Source organism: Pristiophorus japonicus, unplaced genomic scaffold, assembly GCF_044704955.1.
Source record: "Pristiophorus japonicus isolate sPriJap1 unplaced genomic scaffold, sPriJap1.hap1 HAP1_SCAFFOLD_118, whole genome shotgun sequence".
Lineage (NCBI taxonomy): Eukaryota > Metazoa > Chordata > Chondrichthyes > Pristiophoridae > Pristiophorus > Pristiophorus japonicus.
The window spans coordinates 414,325-428,989 of NW_027250842.1; the positions used below are offsets into that span (position 1 = coordinate 414,325).

General features: G+C 55.1%; 1 non-coding gene and 1 pseudogene across 1 annotated transcript; both read right to left on the minus strand.

The window, feature by feature from the left end:
- Positions 1-14,665, minus strand: part of LOC139242036 (E3 ubiquitin-protein ligase BRE1B-like) — an 80,109-nt pseudogene that overhangs the window by 27,091 nt on the left and 38,353 nt on the right.
- On the minus strand, positions 12,078-12,269 carry LOC139242057 (U2 spliceosomal RNA). Its single transcript, XR_011589101.1, has one exon. It is a non-coding gene; the product is annotated as a U2 spliceosomal RNA (small nuclear RNA).

A 14,665-nucleotide genomic window follows, 5' to 3' on the forward strand; every position in this document is an offset into this window, starting at 1 on the left:
GTCCCGCTCCCGGTCCCCGGTCCCGCTCCCGCTCGGAGTCCCGCTCCTTCTCCTTGGCCTTGGGTTTCTCCGGCGGCTCTTTCTTGGGCTGAGGCGGAGGCTGCTCTTCCTCCTTGCACTCGGCCGATTCCTTCTCCTCCTTCTCCTTCTTCACCACCACCAGCGGGACCGGGGCCGGACGGCGCCTCCTTGGGCTCACGCTTCACCTCGGCGCCCTCTTCCTCCTTGATATCGTCCACAGCCAAGCTGGAGGAGGAGGAGGAGGTGGTGGTGGTGGCAGCAGCGGCGGCGGACCCATGGGCGGGGTAGCACTGCATGCGAGCCTGCGGGGGGGAAAGGAGACAAGGGGGTTAAACACGATTCGTCAAGGCACGGGACTGAGGGAGCGCCGCACTGTCGGAGGGGCTGTACTGAGGGAGCGCCGCACTGTCGGAGGGGCAGTACTGAGGGAGTGCTGCACTGTCGGAGGGGCAGGACTGAGGGAGCGCCGCACTGTCGGAGGGGCAGTACTGAGGGAGCCCCGCACTGTCGGAGGGGCAGTACTGAGGGAGCGCCGCACTGTCGGAGGGGCGGGACTGAGGGAGCCCCGCACTGTCGGAGGGGCAGTACTGAGGGAGCCCCGCACTGTCGGAGGGGCAGTACTGAGGGAGCCCCGCACTGTCGGAGGGGCAGTACTGAGGGAGCCCCGCACTGTCGGAGGGGCAGTACTGAGGGAGCCCCGCACTGTCGGAGGAGCAGTACTGAGGGAGCCCCGCACTGTCGGAGGGGCAGTACTGAGGGAGCGCCGCACTGTCGGAGGGGCAGTACTGAGGGAGCGCTGCACTGCGCTGTCGGAGGGGCAGTACTGAGGGAGTGCCGCACTGTCGGAGGATGCAGTGTGACACACAGCTGCCTCCCTGCCACCATTCACCTTGATAATCTCAGCCTGTGCCTCGCGCAGTTTCCGCTTGTAACGCTGCACATCTCCCTTCAACTGGTGATTGTGGTTCTGGAGGCTGTTGATCAGGTGACGCATTTCCCGATTAATTGGACCTGCGGAGGAGAGGGGAAGAGCGGGGGGGGAGGAACAGAGAGAGGGAGCGAGGGAGGGGGGGAAGGAAGCGAGGGAGGGGGGGAAGGAAGCGAGGGAGGGGGGGAAGGAAGCGAGGGAGGGGGGGAAGGAAGCGAGGGAGGGGGGGAAGGAAGCGAGGGAGGGGGGGAGGAAGCGAGGGAGGGGGGGGAAGGAAGCGAGGGAGGGGGGGAAGGAAGCGAGGGAGGGGGGGAAGGAAGCGAGGGAGGGGGGGAGGAAGCGAGGGAGGGGGGGAGGAAGCGAGGGAGGGGGGGAGGAAGCGAGGGAGGGGGGGAGGAAGCGAGGGAGGGGGGGAGGAAGCGAGGGAGGGGGGGAAGGAAGCGAGGGAGGGGGGGAAGGAAGCGAGGGAGGGGGGGAAGGAAGCGGAGGGAGGGGGGGAAGGAAGCGAGGGAGGGGGGAAGGAAGCGAGGGAGGGGGGGAAGGAAGCGAGGGAGGGGGGGAAGGAAGCGAGGGAGGGGGGGAAGGAAGCGAGGGAGGGGGGGAAGGAAGCGAGGGAGGGGGGAAGGAAGCGAGGGAGGGGGGGAAGGAAGCGAGGGAGGGGGGGAAGGAAGCGAGGGAGGGGGGGAAGGAAGCGAGGGAGGGGGGGAAGGAAGCGAGGGAGGGGGGAAGGAAGCGAGGGAGGGGGGGAAGGAAAGCGAGGGAGGGGGGGAAGGAAGCGAGGGAGGGGGGGAAGGAAGCGAGGGAGGGGGGGAAGGAAGCGAGGGAGGGGGGGAAGGAAGCGAGGGAGGGGGGGAAGGAAGCGAGGGAGGGGGGGAAGGAAGCGAGGGAGGGGGGGAAGGAAGCGAGGGAGGGGGGGAAGGAAGCGAGGGAGGGGGGGAAGGAAGCGAGGGAGGGGGGGAAGGATGCGAGGGAGGGGGGAAGGAAGCGAGGGAGGGGGGGAAGGAAGCGAGGGAGGGGGGGAAGGAAGCGAGGGAGGGGGGGAAGGAAGCGAGGGAGGGGGGAAGGGAAGCGGGGGAGGGGGGGAAGGAAGCGAGGGAGGGGGGAAGGGAAGCGAGGGAGGGGGGGAAGGAAGCGAGGGAGGGGGGGAAGGAAGCGAGGGAGGGGGGGAAGGAAGCGAGGGAGGGGGGGAAGGAAGCGAGGGAGGGGGGAAGGAAGCGAGGGAGGGGGGAAGGAAGCGAGGGAGGGGGGGAAGGAAGCGAGGGAGGGGGGGGAAGGAAGCGAGGGAGGGGGGGAAGGAAGCGAGGGAGGGGGGGAAGGGAAGCGAGGGAGGGGGGGAAGGAAGCGAGGGAGGGGGGGAAGGAAGCGAGGGAGGGGGGAAGGAAGCGAGGGAGGGGGGGAAGGAAGCGAGGGAGGGGGGGGAAGGAAGCGAGGGAGGGGGGGAAGGAAGCGAGGGAGGGGGGGAAGGAAGCGAGGGAGGGGGGGAAGGAAGCGAGGGAGGGGGGGAAGGAAGCGAGGGAGGGGGGGAAGGAAGCGAGGGAGGGGGGGAAGGAAGCGAGGGAGGGGGGGAAGGAAGCGAGGGAGGGGGGGAAGGAAGCGAGGGAGGGGGGGAAGGAAGCGAGGGAGGGGGGGAAGGAAGCGAGGGAGGGGGGGAAGGAAGCGAGGGAGGGAGAGAGGTGTGTGATAAATTCCAGACTCGGTGATAACCAGGGCCCAATGATTCTCCGTAGTCCCTGCTGGGCCTGCAGCTTTCAATCAGTAAAAACATCAACTCCTCCCTCTACCCTCCAACTGAACACAAAATGTTCCACAATCCCTCTTCAGGATCAAGAGCTCCCTCCACCCCAGTCACAATCTCCTCTAACCGCATTGTTTCACACTCCCAGGGCAGGTACAGGGGGTTAGATACAGAGTAAAGCTCCCTCTACACTGTCCCATCAAACACTCCCAGGGCAGGTACAGCACGGGGTTAGATACAGAGTAAAGCTCCCTCTACACTGTCCCATCAAACACTCCCAGGGCAGGTACAGGGGGTTAGATACAGAGTAAAGCTCCCTCTACACTGTCCCATCAAACACTCCCAGGGCAGGTACAGGGGGTTAGATACAGAGTAAAGCTCCCTCTACACTGTCCCATCAAACACTCCCAGGGCAGGTACAGGGGGTTAGATACAGAGTAAAGCTCCCTCTACACTGTCCCATCAAACACTCCCAGGGCAGGTACAGGGGGTTAGATACAGAGTAAAGCTCCCTCTACACTGTCCCATCAAACACTCCCAGGGCAGGCACAGCACGGGGTTAGATACAGAGTAAAGCTCCCTCTACACTGTCCCCATCAAACACTCCCAGGGCAGGTACAGGGGGTTAGATACAGAGTAAAGCTCCCTCTACACTGTCCCATCAAACACTCCCAGGGCAGGTACAGCACGGGGTTAGATACAGAGTAAAGCTCCCTCTACACTGTCCCATCAAACACTCCCAGGGCAGGTACAGCACGGGGTTAGATACAGAGTAAAGCTCCCTCTACACTGTCCCATCAAACACTCCCAGGGCAGGTACAGGGGGTTAGATACAGAGTAAAGCTCCCTCTACACTGTCCCATCAAACACTCCCAGGGCAGGTACAGGGGGTTAGATACAGAGTAAAGCTCCCTCTACACTGTCCCATCAAACACTCCCAGGGCAGGTACAGCACGGGGTTAGATACAGAGTAAAGCTCCCTCTACACTGTCCCATCAAACACTCCCAGGGCAGGTACAGGGGGTTAGATACAGAGTAAAGCTCCCTCTACACTGCCCCATCAAACACTCCCAGGGCAGGTACAGGGGGTTAGATACAGAGTAAAGCTCCCTCTACACTGTCCCATCAAACACTCCCAGGGCAGGTACAGGGGGTTAGATACAGAGTAAAGCTCCCTCTACACTGTCCCATCAAACACTCCCAGGGCAGGTACAGGGGGTTAGATACAGAGTAAAGCTCCCTCTACACTGTCCCATCAAACACTCCCAGGGCAGGTACAGGGGGTTAGATACAGAGTAAAGCTCCCTCAACACTGTCGCATCACACACTCCCGGGGCAGGTACAGGGGGTTAGATACAGAGTAAAGCTCCCTCTACACTGTCCCATCAAACACTCCCAGGGCAGGTACAGCACGGGGTTAGATACAGAGTAAAGCTCCCTCTACACTGTCCCATCAAACACTCCCAGGGCAGGTACAGCACGGGGTTAGATACAGAGTAAAGCTCCCTCTACACTGTCCCATCAAACACTCCCAGGGCAGGTACAGGGGGTTAGATACAGAGTAAAGCTCCCTCTACACTGTCCCATCAAACACTCCCAGGGCAGGTACAGGGGGTTAGATACAGAGTAAAGCTCCCTCTACACTGTCCCATCAAACACTCCCAGGGCAGGTACAGCACGGGGTTAGATACAGAGTAAAGCTCCCTCTACACTGTCCCATCAAACACTCCCAGGGCAGGTACAGCACGGGGTTAGATACAGAGTAAAGCTCCCTCTACACTGTCCCATCAAACACTCCCAGGGCAGGTACAGGGGGTTAGATACAGAGTAAAGCTCCCTCTACACTGTCCCATCAAACACTCCCAGGGCAGGTACAGGGGGTTAGATACAGAGTAAAGCTCCCTCTACACTGTCCCATCAAACACTCCCAGGGCAGGTACAGCACGGGGTTAGATACAGAGTAAAGCTCCCTCTACACTGTCCCATCAAACACTCCCAGGGCAGGTACAGGGGGTTAGATACAGAGTAAAGCTCCCTCTACACTGCCCCATCAAACACTCCCAGGGCAGGTACAGGGGGTTAGATACAGAGTAAAGCTCCCTCTACACTGTCCCATCAAACACTCCCAGGGCAGGTACAGGGGGTTAGATACAGAGTAAAGCTCCCTCTACACTGTCCCCATCAAACACTCCCAGGGCAGGTACAGGGGGTTAGATACAGAGTAAAGCTCCCTCTACACTGTCCCATCAAACACTCCCAGGGCAGGTACAGGGGGTTAGATACAGAGTAAAGCTCCCTCTACACTGTCCCATCAAACACTCCCAGGGCAGGTACAGCACGGGGTTAGATACAGAGTAAAGCTCCCTCTACACTGTCCCATCAAACACTCCCAGGGCAGGTACAGGGGGTTAGATACAGAGTAAAGCTCCCTCTACACTGCCCCATCAAACACTCCCAGGGCAGGTACAGGGGGTTAGATACAGAGTAAAGCTCCCTCTACACTGTCCCATCAAACACTCCCAGGGCAGGTACAGGGGGTTAGATACAGAGTAAAGCTCCCTCTACACTGTCCCCATCAAACACTCCCAGGGCAGGTACAGGGGGTTAGATACAGAGTAAAGCTCCCTCTACACTGTCCCATCAAACACTCCCAGGGCAGGTACAGGGGGTTAGATACAGAGTAAAGCTCCCTCTACACTGTCCCATCAAACACTCCCAGGGCAGGTACAGCACGGGGTTAGATACAGAGTAAAGCTCCCTCTACACTGTCCCCATCAAACACTCCCAGGGCAGGTACAGGGGGTTAGATACAGAGTAAAGCTCCCTCTACACTGTCCCATCAAACACTCCCAGGGCAGGTACAGGGGGTTAGATACAGAGTAAAGCTCCCTCTACACTGTCCCATCAAACACTCCCAGGGCAGGTACAGGGGGTTAGATACAGAGTAAAGCTCCCTCTACACTGCCCCATCAAACACTCCCAGGGCAGGTACAGGGGGTTAGATACAGAGTAAAGCTCCCTCTACACTGTCCCGTCACACACTCCCGGGGCAGGTACAGGGGGTTAGATACAGAGTAAAGTTCCCTCTACACTGTCCCGTCACACACTCCCGGGGCAGGTACAGGGGGTTAGATACAGAGTAAAGCTCCCTCTACACTGTCCCGTCACACACTCCCGGGACAGGTACAGGGGGTTAGATCGAGTATAATTACAATGCCGCTCCCAGTACCTGCTTGCTCATTAGCAGCGAGGTTCTGTTCGAATTCAATGCGCAGCATCTCGTATTCCTTGCGGACTTGTGCCAGGGTGTCCTCCAACTGAATCACTTCCGTCCGCAGTTTTTTCTGCAGGTTCAGCTCGTCGCTCTGGAGGTGGGGTGGCCAGTAGGAGAGGGAGAGGGAGGCAAAGGAAACGATGAGATTCGCGACCCTCGTCAACCTGCCCCACACGTACCCAACTCAAATACTGACAACGCCCCTCAACGCCACTAATTACTCGTCTGTTCCCGGGATGTGGGCGTCGCTGGCCAAGGCCCAGCATTTATCGCCCGTCCCTCGTCGCCCCTTGAGAAGGTGGTGGTGAGCCCCCTTCTTGAACCGCTGCAGTCCCGTGTGGTGAAGGTGCTCCCACAGTGCTGTTAGGGAGGGAGTTCCAGGATTGTGACCCGGCGACGATGAAGGAACGGCCGATATATTTCCAAGTGGGGATGGTGTGTGACTGGGAGGGGAACGTGGAGATGGTGGTGTTCCCATGGACCTGCTGCCCCTGTCCTTCTGGGCGGTAGAGGCCGCGGGTTTGCTGCCGGAGAAGCCTTGGCCAGTTGCCGCGGTGCATCTTGTGGACGGTGCACACTGCAGCCAGGGGGCGCCGGTGGTGGAGGGAGTGAGTGTTGAAGGTGGTGGGGAGCGTGTCGATCGAGCGGGGCTGCTTTGTCCTGGATGGTGTCGAGCTTCTCGAGTGTTTGTTGGAGCTGCAACTCATCCAGGCAAGTGGGGAGTGTTCCCTCACACTCCTGACTTGTGCCTTGTAGATGGTGGGAAGGCTTTGGGGAGTCAGGAGGTGAGACACAGAATACCCAGCCTCTGACCCGCTCGTCCTCTCAGTATTTTTGTGGTTGAAAATTAAGACAGTAGCGGGTGTGTAATTGGAAAATTAACTTCAAATGTAGGAAAGTGTGTGAAGTACTGCAATTTGATATTTGGCCAGATACTCCCTGGAAAATAAGTCTAAATTAGGTAGAGTAGCTGAGACACAGACCACTAAAAGCAGCAACACAGGTTAATAAGGCCATAAAAAACCAAAAAGGGTTCATTTCTAGGGGGACAGAATTGAAAAGCACAGAAGTTATGTTAAACTTGTATCGAATCTTGGTTAGACCTCACTTGGAGCACTGTGCACAGTTCCGGTCTCCATATACCTGGGTTAGGCCACACTTGGAGCACTGTGCACAGTTCTGGTCTCCATATACCTGGGTTAGACCACACTTGGAGCACCGTGCACAGTTCCGGTCTCCATATACCTGGGTTAGGCCACACTTGGAGCACCGTGCACAGTTCCGGTCTCCATACACCTGGGTTAGGCCACACTTGGAGCACCGTGCACAGTTCTGGTCTCCATATACCTCGGTTAGACCACACTTGGAGCACTGTGCACAGTTCTGGTCTCCCTATACCTGGGTTAGACCACACTTGGAGCACCGTGCACAGTTCTGGTCTCCCTATACCTGGGTTAGACCACACTTGGAGCATTGTGCACAGTTCTGGTCTCCATACTATAAAAAGAATATAAAGGCACTGGAGAAGGTACAAGAAAGATTTACCAGATGGCTACCAGAACTGAGCGATGAAAACGATCAGGAAAGACTGGACAGGCTGGGTGATTTACTCTCGAAAAGACAAGACTGAGGGGTGACCTGATCAAGATGTTTAAGATTATGAACGGGTTTGAAGATTAGGAATGAGTTTGACAAGGTAGACGTAGAAAAGATGTTTCCACTTGTGGAGGAACCTAGAACTCATTCCATAAATAGTCGCCAATAAATGTAGGCAGAGAGGCTGTTTCCCCGGGCGGGAGGGTCTAGAACCGGGGATCACAGTCTCAGAATAAAGGACTCACCCATTTAGGACTGAGATGAGGAGAAATTTCTTCACTCAAGAGGGTTGTGAATCTTTGGAATTCTCTGCCCCAGAGATCTGTGGATGATGAGCCGTTGAGTATATTCAAGAGAGCGACAGATTTTTCCTGCTCCTATTTCTTATGTTCTCAAATCCAATTCAAGAGCAACTCCTTACCCAGTAACAACTTGTATTTATATACCGCCTTTAACGCAAGTAAAACGTCCCAAGACAGGAGTGTTTGAAGACAAAATAAATAAGTTTGACACCGAACCATTCAAGAAGACATTATGGCAATTAAAGAGGGAGGTTTCAAGGAGCGTCTTGAAGGAGGAGAGAGAGGTAGAGAGGCGGAGAGGTTTAGAGAGGTAGAGAGGCGGAGAGGTTTAGGGAGGGAGTTCCAGAGCTTGGGGCCCAGGCAACAGAAGGCACGGCCACCGATGGTGGTGCGATTATAATCAGGGATACTCAAGAGGGCAGAATTTGAGGAGCGCAGACATCTCGGAGGGAGGGTTGTGGGGCTGGAGGTGATTACAGAGATAGGGAGGGGGCGAGGGCCATGGAGGGATTTCAACACCAAGGATGAGAATTTTGAAATCGAGGCGTTGCTTAACCGGGAGCCAATGTAGGTCAGCGAGCACAGGGAGTGATGGGTGAGTGGGACTGGGTGTGAGTTAGGACACGGGGCAGTGAGCACAGGGGGTGATGGGTGAGTGGGACTGGGTGCGAGTTAGGACACGGGGTCAGTGAGCACAGGGGGTGATGGGTGAGTGGGACTGGGTGTGAGTTAGGACACGGGGGCAGTGAGCACAGTGGGTGATGGGTGAGCGGGACTCGGTGTGAGTTAGGACACGGGGCAGTGAGCACAGGGGGTGATGGGTGAGCGGGACTCGGTGCGAGTTAGGACAAGGGGTCAGTGAGCACAGGGGGTGATGGGTGAGTGGGACTCGGTGTGAGTTAGGAACACGGGTCAGTGAGCACAGGGGGTGATGGGTGAGTGGGACTCGGTGCGAGTTAGGACACGGGGTCAGTGAGCACAGGGGGTGATGGGTGAGTGGGACTCGGTGCGAGTTAGGACACGGGGTCAGTGAGCACAGGGGGTGATGGGTGAGTGGGACTCGGTGTGAGTTAGGACACGGGGGCAGTGAGCACAGGGGGTGATGGGTGAGCGGGACTCTGTGCGAGTCAGGACACGAGGCAGTGAGCACAGGGGGAGATGGGTGAGTGGGACTGGGTGCGAGTTAGGACACGGGGCAGTGAGCACAGGGGGTGATGGGTGAGTGGGACTGGGTGTGAGTTAGGACACGGGGGCAGTGAGCACAGGGGGTGATGGGTGAGCGGGATTGGGTGTGATGGGTGAGCGGGATTGGGTGTGAGTTAGGACACGGGGTCAGTGAGCACAGGGGGTGATGGGTGAGTGGGACTGGGTGTGAGTTAGGACACGGGGGCAGTGAACACGGGGTGATGGGTGAGCGGGACTCGGTGCGAGTTCGGACACGGGGGCAGCCGAGTTTCGGATCACCTCTAATTTACGTCGGGGTAGAACATGGGAGGCCGGCCAGGAGTGCGCTGGAATGGTCAAGTCTGGAGGGTACAGAGGCAGGGATGAGGGCTTCGGCAGATGAGCTGAGGCAAGGGGGCGGGGGATGTTACGGAGGGGGAAAAAAAGGCGGTCTTAGTTATGTCGCGGGTACGTGGCCCGAAGCTCATGTCAGGGTCAAATTCTGGGCTCAATTTTGCCCAAGCCCGTTTTCTGGCCTATTGCCAGAGTTGCGCCCGTTTTTCCCGCCCAGAAATATTTTGACAAAGTTTCCCCGATCTATAATTCGAATTTGGGGTGTCCCGTGACCTCAGGGCGACACCACCTTCTGCGCATGCGCGGGGGGGGGCGGGGGGGAAAGTTTCATCTTTGGCAATCGGCCATTTTGTCAAGGCCAGTTGCGTGCGCAAGAACATCGAGCGCTGTGCGAGAGCTTTGGGAAAATCGGAACTGCAGCAGTACAAGATGCAACGGCGGGACAAGGTGGAGGCGCTGGTTACTGCGATTGAGACCAGATGGCAGGAGCTGGGCACCGGCGGAGGTCACGTAAAAGTTCCACCCAAAGCAATGAGGAAACGCTGGAACTGACTTGCCGAAGATTACTGCGCACAATGGTGGCCGCCACGAGAGCTGGAAGCCAGTGCCAAAAGAAGTGGCAGGACCGTGGTCAAGTAGTTCGTGTAAGTGATATTTTCATTTGTTCAATGCAATTGCGATTGTAAATGTGACCAGCTGCATATGTCCCACCCAGCAGAAAGACGCCCTCTCTCTCAAAAAAAAATTGCATTTCCATCTTCGCAGAGGAAAGTGGCAAACAACAAACGAGGAAGAACCCGAACAGGAGGAGGCCCGGCAAATCTGCAGCCATCGACACCCGTGGAAGAGAGGGTCGCTGCTTTGAGGGGGAGGGGGTTCCTGCACCCACCACTGCACGAGCTGGGCCCACACTCCAGGGAGAGGGGGGAAGTCCTGCAAGTTCCACAGTCTGGCTTCGCTAAATGTCGAGTGCTGCACGGGCACGCCACGCCTGGGCCTCCTGGGGATGTCTCTGTCAGTGTTGTCGGCATTAGGCACCTGCTGAATATATCTAAACTCATGTCAGGTTTCAAGTGGCCACATATAAAATGGCTGCCCAAGCATGATGGGAACTCAGTTCGTCAAGCAATGAACTGTTGACGGAGGCAGATCGAGCAATGACCGAGTGAGGCCCACTACCGGGAGTGCCTCGGATCATCCACTCGAGACAAGATCACTATAACGCACCATTGTAGTACCTGGTACGGAATGTCCTTAAATCGAGGACTTCGCACAGCAGAGCCCCCGAGGAACAGAGATAAGGGGGGGGGGGGCCTACCTCACATAACGAGGTCATTAATCAGCCCGAGCTGACAAAAAACCGAACATACAGCCCCTGAGGTATCAGGGGAATTCTACTGGGTTCAAGAAACCTATATGTAATCTATAATCGTTGTGATTGGATTGTGTCCAGCCGAAGTGGGCTGGGTAACTGTAATGAACGATTGTAAAACATATAAATATCGATGAATTTCTTTGTTCGTCGGAGAGAGGTGCCTGGACTTAGACCAGAGGCTTCCTCCCCGCCGGCATAAATAAAGGCCGCTTTTGGCGTTGGGACCGACTCCGAGCGTTGAGTGATTCTTCCGAGAAAACATTCACGCCAACAGTCAGCTCCGCTTCGATTGACGCAATGTGCGGTCAGTCGGTCATCGCGGTCCTTCAAACCAGCCTGCGCTGTGAGAGCCGACTCACGCCACCCACCCACCCTGCCCCGTCCTCTGTTGCTAACCGTTTGTCTGTGTTCGGTTATATTTTGCAGAACTTGGGGCCGGCCCCCGACGAGGCAGAAGAAAATTCGGACCGAGGACCAGCCGGAGCTGGACAGCATCTTCGAAACCAACTCTTCCAGACCAAGAACATGAGGGTGAGGGGATGGAGCTGGATGAAGCCCCCACTGTCGGAGGAGGAGGTGCCCTCACGGTTTGAGTGCTGGCGGGACATTCCGTGGCTTCCGAACGTCCCAGGCTGCGGGTCCCAGTGGGTGGGGGAGGGGGGGGTGGAGGCAGCGAGGCACACGCAGGGCCCCACCGTCCCAGGCTGCAGGTCCCAGTGGGTGGGGGAGGGGGGGGGTGGAGGCAGCGAGGCACACGCAGGGCCCCACCGTCCCAGGCTGCGGGTCCCAGTGAGAGAGACACCCGTGGGGAGGAGGGCAAGGTGCGCTCGGCCATGCTCTGGAGGTCGAGCCAAGGTGCAGGATCGAACAGATGTGGTTCAGATGATGGCCACGAGCAGGGGAGAGCAGTGACCTTACCCGCTCGCTCCTGGCCGCCATCAGTGGGGGCGAGTGATGAGGTCGCGGGACTGTCGGGAGAAGGACAGCACCCGCACGAGAAATGGGAACGCTATCAGTGACCACGTGTGAGGGAGTACCACAGGTAGGCGATGCGCTGTCGGAGGACATCAGGGAGGGAATGTCACAGGTAGGCCTTCATCGCGAGGGGATTTGAGTATAGGAGCAGGGAGGTGTTTTTTTTTTAATTCGTAGCCAATCGTTCCAATTCTTTGTCAAATCACAAACGCCAGAGGTCACCTTGCACATGCCAAGGATCACTCTGCGCCAATGCTCTTAGCCAAAAGGCCTAGAGCCACTGCACCGTTCCTGGAAGTACTGCAATACCAGGTTCGTGCCATGGAGGTGGATGGGTCAAGCCACCCCACACACCTCCGTGGAGGTGGATGGGTCAAGCCACCCCACACACCTCCGTGGAGGTGGATGGGTCAAGCCACCCCACCCACCTCCTGTTTCCAAAAAAGCAAGCATATACCTTCCTGACCAGGGAGAAACCACCCGGAGGTCATGGTGGCTGGTCAGGTCAGTTACGCATGATCTTAGCCAAAAGGCCGAGAAGCGATCAGGAAGGTGTTGCTCCAGTTGTACAGGGCCTTGGTGAGGCCACACCTGGAATATTGTGTTCAGTTTTGGTCTCCTAATCTGAGGAAGGACGTTCTTGCTATTGAGGGAGTGCAGCGAAGGTTCACCAGACTGCTTCCCAGGATGGCAGGACTGACATCGGAAAGACTGGATCGACTAGGCTTATATTCACTGGAGTTTAGAAGAATGAGAGGGGATTTCATAGAAACATATAAAATTCTGACGGGATTGGACAGGTTAGATGCAGGAAGAATGTTCCCGATGTTGGGGAAGTCCAGAACCAGGGCTCACAGTCTAAGGATAAGGGGTAAGCCATTTGGGACCGAGATGAGGAGAAACTTCTTCACCCAGAGAGTGGTGAACCTGTGGAATTCTCGACCACAGAAAGTTGTTGAGGCCAGTTCACTAAATATATTCAAAAGGGAGTTAGATGTGGCCCTTACGGCTAAAGGAATCAAGGGGTATGGAGAGAAAGCAGGAATGGGGTACTGAAGTTGCATGATCAGCCATGATCATATTGAATGGTGGTGCAGGCTCGAATGGCCTGCTCCTGCACCTATTTTCTATGTTTCTATGTAGCCGAGACAGTTTTGCTCAACACGAGGGAATGTTACTGCATGTTGGGGGTTAGCTACTGCAATAAAGGAACACGCCCAGACCCCGCGCCCATTGACATAGAGTCAACCGTCACTCCCACTCCAATCCCCACACCAGCCTCTGAAGAGTCCCAAGCCAGGCCCCTCCACACTGTTGCCTGGGCCCTCCATATTGCCGCCTGCTGCCCTTTTCCCCCCTCCCGCCCCTCAACAGGTGTGCACAACCCGAGATCTTAGAAAGAATAAGCTTGGTACCCAAGCCCAGAAACACTCCCAGCGCCTGCGGGCAAGGGTGGTGGAGTGACCAATAACAAGCGTGGCGGGCGGTCTTAGAATAAGGGGGCGGAGAGATGGGAGCAGCCTTTATTTGCTGCTGTTGTTGTTAATATTGTTACTATTGTTCTCAAATTAAAAGTTTGTCATGTAAATTTACACGTTTATTCATAAGTGATCTTAAAGTTTGTAAGTGATCTTAAAGTCTGTACGTGATCTTAAAGTTTGTAAGTGATCTTAAAGTCTGTAAGTGATCTTAAAGTTTGAAAGTGATCTTAAAGTCTGCAAGTGATCTTAAAGTTTGTAAGTGATCTTAAAGTCTGTAAGTGATCTTAAAGTCTGTAAGTGATCTTAAAGTCTGTAAGTGATCTTAAAGTTTGAAAGTGATCTTAAAGTCTGCAAGTGATCTTAAAGTTTGTAAGTGATCTTAAAGTCTAAGTGATCTTAAAGTCTGTAAGTGATCTTGAAGTTTGTAAGTGATCTTAAAGTTTGTAAGTGATCTTAAAGTCTGTAAGTGATCTTAAAGTTTGTAAGTGATCTTAAAGTCTGTAAGTGATCTTAAAGTTTGTAAGTGATCTTAAAGTCTGTAAGTGATCTTAAAGTCTGTAAGTGATCTTGAAGTTTGTAAGTGATCTTAAAGTCTGTAAGTGATCTTAAAGTCTGTAAGTGATCTTGAAGTTTGTAAGTGATCGTAACTGAAAACTTTAAAGTTTGATACAAGAATAATTTTATTCAAGTTAAGTACAAAAAGTGTTAAACTTTTGAATAAAATGTATTTTACATTAAAGTTGAATCATTTCCATTATTTGTTCGATTATTACAACTGCCCCTCTCTTCACCGCCCCCGCATCTAAGTGCAGTCTTGTCATTTCTCCCCTTCTCCCCCAAACTCATCGCAGTCTTCAGAAGCCTTCTGATCGGCACCTCCCTCTCTGCCCCCGCAACCTCAAACTGACATCGGTAGTGGGTAAAATGATGGAATCAATTATTAAGGATGTCATAGCAGTGCATTTGGAAAGAGGTGACATGATAGGTCCAAGTCAGCATGGATTTGTGAAAGGGAAATCATGCCTGACAAATCTTCTGGAATTTTTTGAGGATGTTTCCAGTAGAGTGGACAAGGGAGAACCAGTTGATGTGGTATATTTGGACTTTCAGAAGGCTTTCGACAAGGTCCCACACAAGAGATTAATGTGCAAAGTTAAAGCACATGGGATTGGGGGTAGTGTGCTGACATGGATTGAGAACTGGTTGTCAGACAGGAAGCAAAGAGTAGGAGTAAATGGGGACTTTTCAGAATGGCAGGCAGTGACTAGTGGGGTACCGCAAGGTTCTGTGCTGGGGCCCCAGCTGTTTACACTGTACATTAATGATTTAGACGAGGGGATTAAATGTAGTATCTCCAAATTTGCAGATGACACTAAGTTGGGTGGCAGTGTGAGCTGCAAGGAGGATTCTATGAGGCTGCAGAGCGACTTGGATAGGTTAGGTGAGTGGGCAAATGCATG